The following is an 11,369-nucleotide window of genomic DNA, read 5'->3' on the forward strand; positions in this document are numbered from 1 at the left end:
CTTCCACTTTTCCCACGGTCCATGATTCACTTCCACACAATGCGATTTCATGAAAAAAAATTCTTGTTTTGGCACGAGAAACCGACCGCCAAAATTAGAAGGGTTTTCTTGTAATTCACTCAGTATTTATCGTGTCATTGCAGCAGTCACTCAAAATATGCATGTTTGTCGAACGCTATACTGAAGAATCGGAGCCGGCCGCTGTGGCCGTGCGCTTCTAGGCGCTTCAGTTTGGAACCGCGTGACCACTATCGTCGCAGGTTCGAATCCTGCCTCGGGCATGGATGTGTGTGATGTCCTTAGGTTAGTTAGGTTTAAGTAGTTATAAGTTCTAGGGGACTGATGACCACAGCTGTTAAGTCACATAGTGCCCAGAGCCATTTGAACCATTTTTTTGAATAATTTGGACAAGGAATGTAGGCACAGATATTTCAAGCAGCACCCGTAGCTTATTGGGTCACCATCTTATTGTAAAGTGAGTCACTAAACGATGTAAATATAGCGTACGTCATCGTTTACTGTCTGGTGGGCCAGCGAACAGGTCTTATAATGCTTATCATTCATACCTAATACAAAAGTGGATGTAAGTATGTATGCATGTTCCACATCTCTTCTTAAATTACTGGACAAATCTCAACCAAACTTGTACCATTATCACTTAGCGTGTGCAAAGAACCAGTGTGAGTATAAGAGCCACCTATATGTGAAAGGAATGAAGGAACAGTTAACTTGAAGCGTAGCTCATGACATGAAAATTTCCCTACTATACTATATTCACCCACCCTTCGACGACAGTATTCGACAATTTGCAATAATCTTTAGACATAATTTCAAACCTTCACTAGACTTTCTCTTGGTGAACCCCTCCCCCCCCCCTCCCCAATAACTGACGAAAAAAAGGTTTCATCACTAATTAAATTTTAGCTGTCCGTGCAGTAAATCTGCCATATCCGGCATGACGTTTTGATTTTTTACTTCTTTACTAATAACTCCATTCGTAACACATTTTTCAGACATGATTCAGGTGTACCACTGAATCTACCTGCAAAAGTATGTCAATACATGACACGTAGTTCAGCAGACATGAGGTCATAAACCGTGAGATGTTTCAAAAATGCGGCATCATAAATGAAGATTTAATTTATTATATCTTTACTAGTAACTCTATTCGTAACACATATCGCAGACAGTGTCCACATATACCACTGGGTGTAACTGCAAAATTATATCACTGAATGACACGCTCTTGAGGAAATGTGACATCAGAAATATTGAGCTGCGTGGAAACGAAACTGCAGGGCGAAATTCGCCAGATAGATGTAAAATACAGAGGGGACCAAAAAAATGTATCCACTGTTTAAAAGTCCATAACTTGCAAACAAATTGACAGAGTTGTCTCATTTTTGGTGGAAGTGCAGCTTAAAGTCCAACTTAAAGATATCACTGTAGGTGTTCGAAATAGTCACCATTAACATCCACACACAATCGATGCCGCCGAACTGCAGTATGAACTACTGACTTCAGCGTGTTCAGTTGGATATTTGCACATGAATCTACGATGGACTCTCCAAGTTCATCTAATGTGCGTGGCTTTTGTCGATAAACGACGTCGTCTAGTGTTCCCACAGGTAAAAGTCCAGAGGAGTTAGGTCTGGGGAACGTGGTGGATACTCCACAGCACCTCTACGGCCTATCCATCTTCCTGGTAGATTTTCGTCGAGATACCCCCTAACACGATTTTGGTAGTTGGCTGGGGCACCATCTTGTTGAAAGTAAAACTCTTCCGTCTCCATACAAGACTCGGATGTCAGATAAAATGGATGTCTGAAGCTTCTGTAGGTACGCCTCAACGGTAACTGGGCCGTCAAAGAAGAATGGCCCAATCAAGCCCTGGTAAGACAACCCTCACACACATTTACTCCTGGCAAATTAATGGCTTTGTCTACATGGACGTTCGGATTTTCGACGGCCCAGTAGATGCAATTGTGGCGATTTACTGTACCATTGAGTTTGAACTGTACCTCATCAGACCACACGATCATCTCTTCAAATTCTTCATCGTTGCGCACCATGTTAGTAAACTACACGCAGTACTCCATTCTACGATCTGGGTCATCCTCGTTCATTGCTTGTGGTAATCGTGGGATGTAGCACTTCCACTCTGCTGTCTTCAAAATTCGCCGAACACTTGAGCGACTCACTCCAGCTTCACGGGCACACTGTCTCACAGACTTCTGTGTTGAGCGAGCGAATTGCTGTAACACGCGACAGGAGTTAGCTGGACTTGTTACTATTACAGGTCGTCCAGATCGCTGTTTGTGTACATCTTTAACACAGCCTTCGGCTTCAAATTTGTCTCGAATGCGACGATTCGTTAAACGTGTCGGTGGCTCCGTTTGATACTCTATTCGCCTTGCCGTTGAACCTCATTAATGTTTTCGTACTTAATATACCACTTCAAAACTGACTTCCTTTCATCGAATGTAAGCCTTGAGCCAGCCATGTTTACTCGAGTAACTCGGTGCAACTAAGAAGAAAACACTGACTATCTAGCGACTGTCAGCTGACAAAACAAAACAACGCAATAAACGCTTGTGTGGAGATTGTCAGATCTACAAACTATTACACTAACAAAGATTAGACAACTCCATCAATTAGTTTGCCAGTTATGGACTTTTAAACAGTGGATACATTTTTTGGACCCCTCTGTATATGTACAAATATGTCTGAAATATCTTAAATACATGTGACAGGTTCGTATGCCGTCGAAAAGGCGGATACAAATCTCCTCATAAACACATGGATCGATTTCAACCAAGCTGGTAAACATATTGCTTCCTCCTGGAAAGAAATACTGCAACTTCCTACTGGCTCTGAGCACTATGAGACTTAACATCTGATGTCATGAGCCCCACAGAACTTAGAACTACTTTTACCTAACTAACCTAAGGACATCACAAACATCCACGCGCGAGGCAGGATTCGAACCTGCGACCGTAGCGGTCGCGCGGTTCCCGACTGAAGCGCGTAGAACCGCTCGGCCACAACCGCTGGCCTTCCTACTGGGGTGGGGACGGTAATATGGAGAGAGAAGGGAGAGGAGATCATGGACTGTCAGAGAGAGGGAAGAATGAGACGTACAGAGATATGGGAGGGGAGAAGATAGGATGAGAGAGGAGGGCGGGTAATTTAAGGTGTGGACAGAGAGAGGGGGAGGAGGAGGTGGACAGAGAGATGGAGAGGTGTATGTGGACTTAGAGGGGATGAAGTGGAGTGGAATGAGCAGGAGCACATGGACAGGATGACAGGGTGGAGGAGGCGGACAGAGAGAAGAGAGAGAAACGAATGGGCAGAAAGAAGGGCAGGAGAAGACCGACAGATAATGGGTGGTGGGGGAGATGGACAGAGAGAGGGAAGAGAGGAAGATGGACTGAGGTAATGGAGGAGGAGTGGACTAATAAAATAGGAATAAATACGTTCTCGGTCAATTCCGATTAATTTGTAAATAGCGTGCGCTAATATCTGAAGTAACTGGTGGCAGAAAGCAGAGTGAGAAGGAGATGTAGGAAGGGAAAGACAAGAGAGGTAGATAGATCCGAAAAAGACGAAAGAAATCAAAAAATATCAGTGATCGGTACGCCGAGTTACACTACCGGAAAATAACCATTTTTTACAGCCGGTGTTCTATAGAAACGAGCGATTGAATACTTGTGCAAATAGAAGCGGAGCGGTGACAGGCAGGGGGCCGCGATAACAGGTGGGAAGACCGGCGGGAGCGGCGCGGCGTTGTCGCAGGTGCGGCCCGCCCTGGGCACGACGAGCGGGCGCACACTCTCCCTGCCGTGTGGCGATTACACGGGCCGTGTTTGCACGGCTGTCTCAATATTTACCGGCATTTTGCGCCTGTTGAACCGGATGTTTTATTCAGCGGGCGAAGAACAATTGTCGCCCGGGAGACGCGACAGAACAGAATAGGACGGACTGCGAGCCCGCCGTTTCGGCAGGTGGTAGGCGGGGCAGCGGGCCGCGAAATTCATACTCGCACTGGCCACGGGTGTCCGGTCGCTGCCGCCGCCGCTCCCCAGGGGCCTCCGCCATTCCGGGCGCGGTCCGTCGCCCTCTGGTCGCGATTGTTCCCCGGCGTCCACTCATACTCATACACAATGCAAATCTGTCAGATCAATACAGTTATTATTTCGTGGCATTTGCGTGTAACTGTGACCACAGATTAAATACGCACTTAAAAACTTTCGCGCTAGAGCGCGCCATTGTGGTTCTCAGGTGATCTGTTGCTCCTTAGTGTGAAAAAGTGATCATTGACATTGCCATAACACTTCCAGCAAGTCATCGACTTTACTGCGTATATAAAAAAGTTAACATATATTTTTAATCTCAAAGTTCCTGATTATAACAACGCTCAAAACTGTTGCCCTGCCGGTTTCAGTTTCAGGCCACTTTGCGGGGCACGTCGACAGCGATGTTGTTACTATCCGTTGGTATGTTAACATTTGGTTCCGTCAGTTTTCTTTTTTATCCTTTATTGTTACTTCATCCCCCTCGCCCTATGTGGGATAGGGACTTTCAGCTGTACAGTATTCTGCTCTGCAGCCAAGGATAATTTTAAAAAATATAACAAGAATAAGAAAAAGCTAGGACTCTTTTCTATTGAAATTCAAAAAGGGACAGCGTTAAAATAGAAAATTTGGTTATTCATCGAATCTGTTTCGTAACGGATAACGCAAAGTGGAATGGGAGGGGGGGGAGTGTCACACGACACTCTCATACTCATGCACACATGAACTGAGTAGCAACTTCTATTTTAACATTATCTATTCAAAATGAATTTCGGGGTCTCTCTCTGATTTTGGTGGGGACAACATAACGAACTATGACGCTATCTGTGAGGGATCTGGTGGTACAGAAGCAGACACAAATATACATAGTTAATACACAAAAAACGAAATAGCCGTCCTATTACATCCGTCGCATGAACACTCGCAAAGTCTACAACGAATTTCTGCAATAACGATCGTATGCAACGAAGAACCAACCAAAACGTTTCATTAGCATCTTGTCATTGTAAATAAATTTACTCAACATCTTTGATCGTTCTTGGATACTAGAATATCTTCACGGAACACACACGCAATTCCTACACTATATTTCCACAAGTACGCTCGTTAGCTCACCGACTGTGCAGCCAAGTCCATGTGGGATCTTATAATTATAGGCTCCAAATTACTCACTATCTGTAATCTTTCTTCGATTTCATACTATAATTTCACAGGAAAAACCTAAATGAATTTTATTCACGGTTCCTGTGGCCCGTTTCTCCGAACGCTACTACCCCAGTGGCAGCGTTACGTCAAAAACCAACACAGAAAAAAGTAAGTCAAATCAACTACCTACGCAAAATTCGTTAAATATTCCATACTATTCACATGCCCAATTAGTAAACTAAAAGTACAATAAGGCAATAATTACCATTTATCATACGGCTACGGCGACTGTTTGAAGGTTGCACAAAGGGACAAGCCCATGCTACCAATAAAAGAGCTACAGATTACTGAAATTTAATAAAACGAAATAAGTAGATGCTCAGTAATTGAGAAACCAACTGAAAAACTGTTGTTGATGCTGAAGGCACTACACAATTAACAACTTAAAACTGGATTACAATCCTCTCCACGCTTAGGTTATCATAGTGAATTCTAACTATACGATATAATCAGAAACCAATTAAAAAACGTAGTCTTAATGTAGGCGTAACTGTGATGACGGTAGAAAAGAATGGATTAGTGACCTAATTTATGATATACCTCATCCTTTTGTTAAATTAGCCAACTGCTTGACGGAGACCAGCACAGGTTCCATCCATATTCCCAGCCATCCAGGACCAGAATGACGACAAGTGGCAGAGCAACCTTACAGGTCACTCTGCTCATCCCTGAAAGGAAAGGGAGGACTTGCTACCAACCCCCGTATACTTTTCCACTACTGGTGCATCTTTGCCAGTCTTCCTACTAGAGTTAGTTTGGCACCAAACCTAATAAAACGAAACAAAACATGCATCTTTGCATCAGGACTGTCCTACTCGCGGAATCACACCCAAAACAAATATCCATTCTGACATTTAAGAGCAACATAATAGGAATGGGAAGAGAAGGTGCATTAATACATAATCTGATAAACACAGCAGCGTCGATCTCTTCACTAGAGATTCTTGATACCATAGTAAATAGTTACAAAGATCTATCAGTCATTACTGATAAAGGAATTCTGGATACCTTGAGATAAAGTAATGGGATGGAACAACCAGTTACGTCTAAACACATCGCGGAATGGTGCAATTCTTCTGAGAAAAGCCAGTGAAGCACTACACTTTCACTTAAAGTTTAAAGGATCTGCACTGGCACTGGATGAGAAGTATATCAGGATGGGGAGTATGATCCACAGGACAGACCGGTGTGGGTCAGTTAAGTAGTGAAACTATGAGGATGAAGGTAGGGGTTGACAGAGGTAGTGGGAATATAGGAGGTGGTAAACACAGAGGATAAGGATTGGTGCTTGAGTCGAGTATTGGTAACAAAAGGAAAGGAACGGGAATGTGTGGAGACAGAAAACGAAATAGGAGTCCAGATGTGGAGTGGCATAGGTGAGGAAGAGTTGAAGTCTTGGGAGGGATAAATATCGTGGCAGATCTCACTGTCTGGGAGAAGGAATTGGTAGTAGTTGTGCTGGGATACGATATGTTTGTCGAGGCGGGGCAACGTAACATGGTTGGTGTCAAAGGGGAGACAATGGAGTTACTGAGATCTAGTTTGTGGATAGTGTAGGACATACGGAGGTGTTCGATGTGGGTGAGAAGGGGGTTCCGTCAGTGTGTGATGGGCGTTGCTATAGACCCCTCCTTTAAGGTGCTCCACGGGAAACCTTAAGACCTGAAATCGGAAGTACGCGGGAACCATAATCATTTCCAGATGATTAAATCACCAAAAGAATCGTTTAAATATGTGAGCTGCGCGATGAAACAGAAGTGTATCATACGTTCATTACCCGTTGTATTAGCGTCTTCATTTGCTGTCAGTAATAGGCCCCCCTGTGGCGCTGTCTTGAGGTGGCAGATCGACTGAATGCAGTGCAGCTCCCATTTGCAGACAGGTTTAGTTTCATGTGAGCGCCATCGCGGGCGCACTGCAGTTGCTGCAGTTCATTCCTCTGATAACACTTTGTGAGGTGATGTTCTGGACTTGCCTCTTGAAGTTTCTCCCAGGATTTTTCCTTCCAAGACCTTTTTCCTTTTTTTATCAATTGTTGCGTAGAATTATGTGTCCGATTAAGTTATTTTTTCTTCTCTTTATCATGTGAATCAGTATCCTTTACTCTTTAATTCCGTTAGTATCTTACCATTACATTTCCTTTCAGCCAGGAAGTTTCTGGGGCACTTCTCCATATCCATATTTCTACTGTTCTTAATTTTTTTCTTTTTCGGTTCGTCAGGATCCACACTTCACAACATTAGTTTAAAATACTCCAAAAAACACGTTTTGATGAATTTCTTTCTTGCTTTTTGCGTTGTTGTGATTGATTGTCAATAAATTGATCTTGGTTCTGTACTATTGTTTAAATATTGTAGTTCGTCGTTTAGTATCCATTACACATGTTTTATCGCACTTCCATGTAGCAAAATTGATTTACTTTCATTAGTATTTTATTTACTATCTCAATTCTTGATCTTATTTGTCTGTTCGATTTATCTGTCGTCATTATTTTAGTCTCGATATTGTTTTCTTTAAATTTGTGGTTATCCAAGGCGTCAGACGAAATTTTCAACATATACTTCATGTCTGTTTCAGAATCGGCTAATACTACTATATGATCATCACATACTCTAGGCTTTTTGTAAGTAACGTAACGCCCTATTACTAAACTGAAACTAACTTCTTTCTCCCAGTTCGGAAATGGATCAAAACTCAAAGAAAAGTGGGCGATATGTCACATTTTGATGAAATTCTTTAACACTTAGTTTATGGATGTCGCTCCTTTGCGATTTGTGACATAACAATGTTGACACACTACGGTCACATGTCCACACTTAACACTCACCGCTCACAACTGACTGGCCAAGTGCGCGTCTATTGTTCACAACTTCATAACTGTTAGTTCACGCTTCTACCGTAGTTAATTTGCTAACGACCCTGCGTCCCGGGAATAACATCCACCTAGGTACTTTTTAGTTGGAAGGTGTATCTATAATAGGACTCACAATTCATGAGGTAGCATAAGAGTAATGAGGTACAAACAATAAGTATTGCAGTTTATGTCTACACTTTACACAGGTTTGTCAAGCAGAAATAATAATTTTGTTTGAATGTGTCTTTGCTATACTTTATGGTATCGGAAGTAAGATTTTACTCACAGCATGTCAAGCATATCAATATGTTAAGGTTTTCTTCTTTACCACTTTACAAATAGTAATTAAACTCGTATTTCTGTTGCAGGTAAGCAGCTATACATTCCCTCGTCCCATCTGATGCTGTAAGCTACGTTTGAGCTAACTGTGAGTACATTGAAATATTTCGTTGCACTTTGAATCCCTTAAGGTATTATAACTAAAGTAAGAAGGTCAACGGGTATTCATCTATAGATAAAATGTTGAGTGGCTATTGTGACACGTAACTAATACTAGCAATAAGTTTAACGTATTTAGGACAACGACGCATATCTGCTAGAGGACTTCTGAAATATATACCTCTCCACTAATTTCATTTTTACATTTTAGGACAATTAACCTTTCATTTCTTGTGACCACCAGAATATGGACCACTTTCTTTTACTAGATCTCAGTCCTTTCTCCAGTCCGAATGTCGCATAGAACTGGGGCATGATATACTATCGATATATGATTTCAGCGAGTTGGAACGTTAAGATAGAAGGTACACAGCAAAATATTCAAAGAAGAGTAACGCTTTACCCAACGGATTTGTTTAGTAAGCGCGAGAGCGTTACGAGTTTCATCATCCATCTCCAGTTATCAAGGACCTACACTTTCGATTAACTTAAATAATTGATGACACGGGTTCCTAGTGGTCCTGTTGTGGAGGAAAAATCATCGGTTCCGAAAAAGAAAGTAAATAAAAAAAGTGTAAACTTTACTTCGCCACTACTACGCACTAGCGATTGAAAGACAAAATTTTGTACATGGCTGCACGTTAAGAGACCGTGAATAGTTACAACTGAAAGAAAAACAGCCCTCGGTCACTATTTTCAACAGTTTAACCTGGTTTCAACACTGGTAGGAGTGTCTTCCTCAGAATTTGAACCAAAGAATGGTCTATATTCTGTAGCATGGTCATAGAATTATGACTAAAAACGTATGATAGGGTATAAGTACGGAAACAGCGTGAAAGACTTGCAGTACTTATATGTCATTTATAGAATAATAAATATGCCAAAAGGGCATTAGTCACAAAGATATTTAAGATAAAGAAAACTGAGATGGCGAGCCACTAAGGGCTGCTCGTTACTTGCGTGGTGCAGGTTGCAAAACGGACTGAGGTGCCCGCGTTAACAAATGCGCTGATATGGGCTCGCAATGGAAAACGTAAATCCGAGTGGATCACATTGCAGCATTTTAAACCATGAGTCACCTCATTACGTCTCACAAAATAATTGGCATATGAAGTTAACTACTTTGACGATAAAACTGGTGAAAGCATTTTACGAAAGAAACTGTCATTTTGGAGGATGATAACAAAGCAATAGGAGACACCGATGATTGGATAACATTCGTTTTCAATTCGAGCATCAGCTAAACCATGCAGTCGTGCGATTCTGTCTTAATGATATCTTCTAAAGATTAAATTTGTTAATATCGCTTTAATTACCGTCTTCATACACTTTTCTTTTTGTTATATTCCATCACATTATTACGTAATGTCGCCGTTAGTTATTCAACTTACGCGGTGTCAGGTCATATTTTGATCTGGACGTTTATTTCAATGCTGCGGATTAGATGCACCATAAAATTGATTCATCGATGGGGATAAAATCACTGAAGATGCAGTGAAATGAAGTTATATCAGTACGAACCGCTTAGATGTTCTGAGCATACAATGAAATTAATGTGTCGTGACGACTGAAAATCTTTTTTCTTCTAGGATTCGGACCTGGATTTCCCAATTGCATCGAGCAGGCACCTTCAGAGTTAGGTTATCTGAGCGCTCAGCTAGACGTATTTCACATTACACAATATTCTGTTTCACTTTGGAGTTATTTCTGTATCTCCAACTGTCACGTCAAGGGCCACCCAATGATCAGATAGGTTTTCACTCCATGGTTCCATGCCTCAGTCAGTGGAAACGGAACCATTATAGAATCACTTTGTTGTCGGCCTATCTGTTTATCTGGCTGGCTGGCTGTCCGCCTGTTAAAAACCCTCATTCTCCGGAATAGCTAGCCGTATCTACTGGAAAATTATGTCACATAAGGGTTTAAAAAATTGAAGCTTTGAAGACGATCCATCCAAAAGTTACGGCCGTTTATGTCACATATTTCCATACTCGGAAACTCACTCATCAAAACCTATAATTTGGTGAGACGCAAGATCTGACGGTACAAATCAAGAAAAAAATCCAAAATTGTTAATTTGTAATTGTCTCACACGAACAAAAATTTTTTGTCATTAGTAACCCAACTGTCTGTCTGTCCGCCGTCCTGTAGAGACCGCTTTTTCTCATGAACTGCTGGATTATCAAGTTTGAAATTTGTGTCGCATAGAAAGCCTATGGTCCTTGGCGATGTAAATCAAAGCAATTAAAAGGTACGACAGAGTCTGTCACATATTTTGATGCTCGCAAACTCACTCATCGAAACCCTTGGGATACCTTCTGCTCATCCAGAATCATGAAATTTGGCAAAAAGTAAGGTTTCACAGAACAACTAAAGAAAAAAAGGTAAGGAAATTGTGAATGTGTGATTATATCACGCGAAAAAAGTCTTTCTTTTATTTTTTGTTATCTGACTCCCAACTTAAAATTAAAACATTCTCGAAAGTCTTGGAATTCCCGATATCGATATCTTACCAGTATCAGTGTCGATAACAGCCAAAAATCGTAGATATTCACGATTGCCAGCATCGATAAACTGTCTGTATACATAATTACGTTTGTACGGAGCCTCCAGAGCACGATTGCTACTCGCTACTGGCCAAGTTTTGTATTTCAGGCACCCTTTATTCATAGAAATGCCCGTATGTTAACGTGTATCTCTTAACTATTTTTAACAAAAACAATAAATGTTGGTAATGGCTTAGAAACGTTGTATACCAGTAACGTAAATTGTGAAGAACGCACTCCTGCGGCCGTACG

This window comes from Schistocerca piceifrons, chromosome 2, assembly GCF_021461385.2.
Source record: "Schistocerca piceifrons isolate TAMUIC-IGC-003096 chromosome 2, iqSchPice1.1, whole genome shotgun sequence".
Classification (NCBI taxonomy): Eukaryota; Metazoa; Arthropoda; class Insecta; order Orthoptera; family Acrididae; genus Schistocerca; species Schistocerca piceifrons.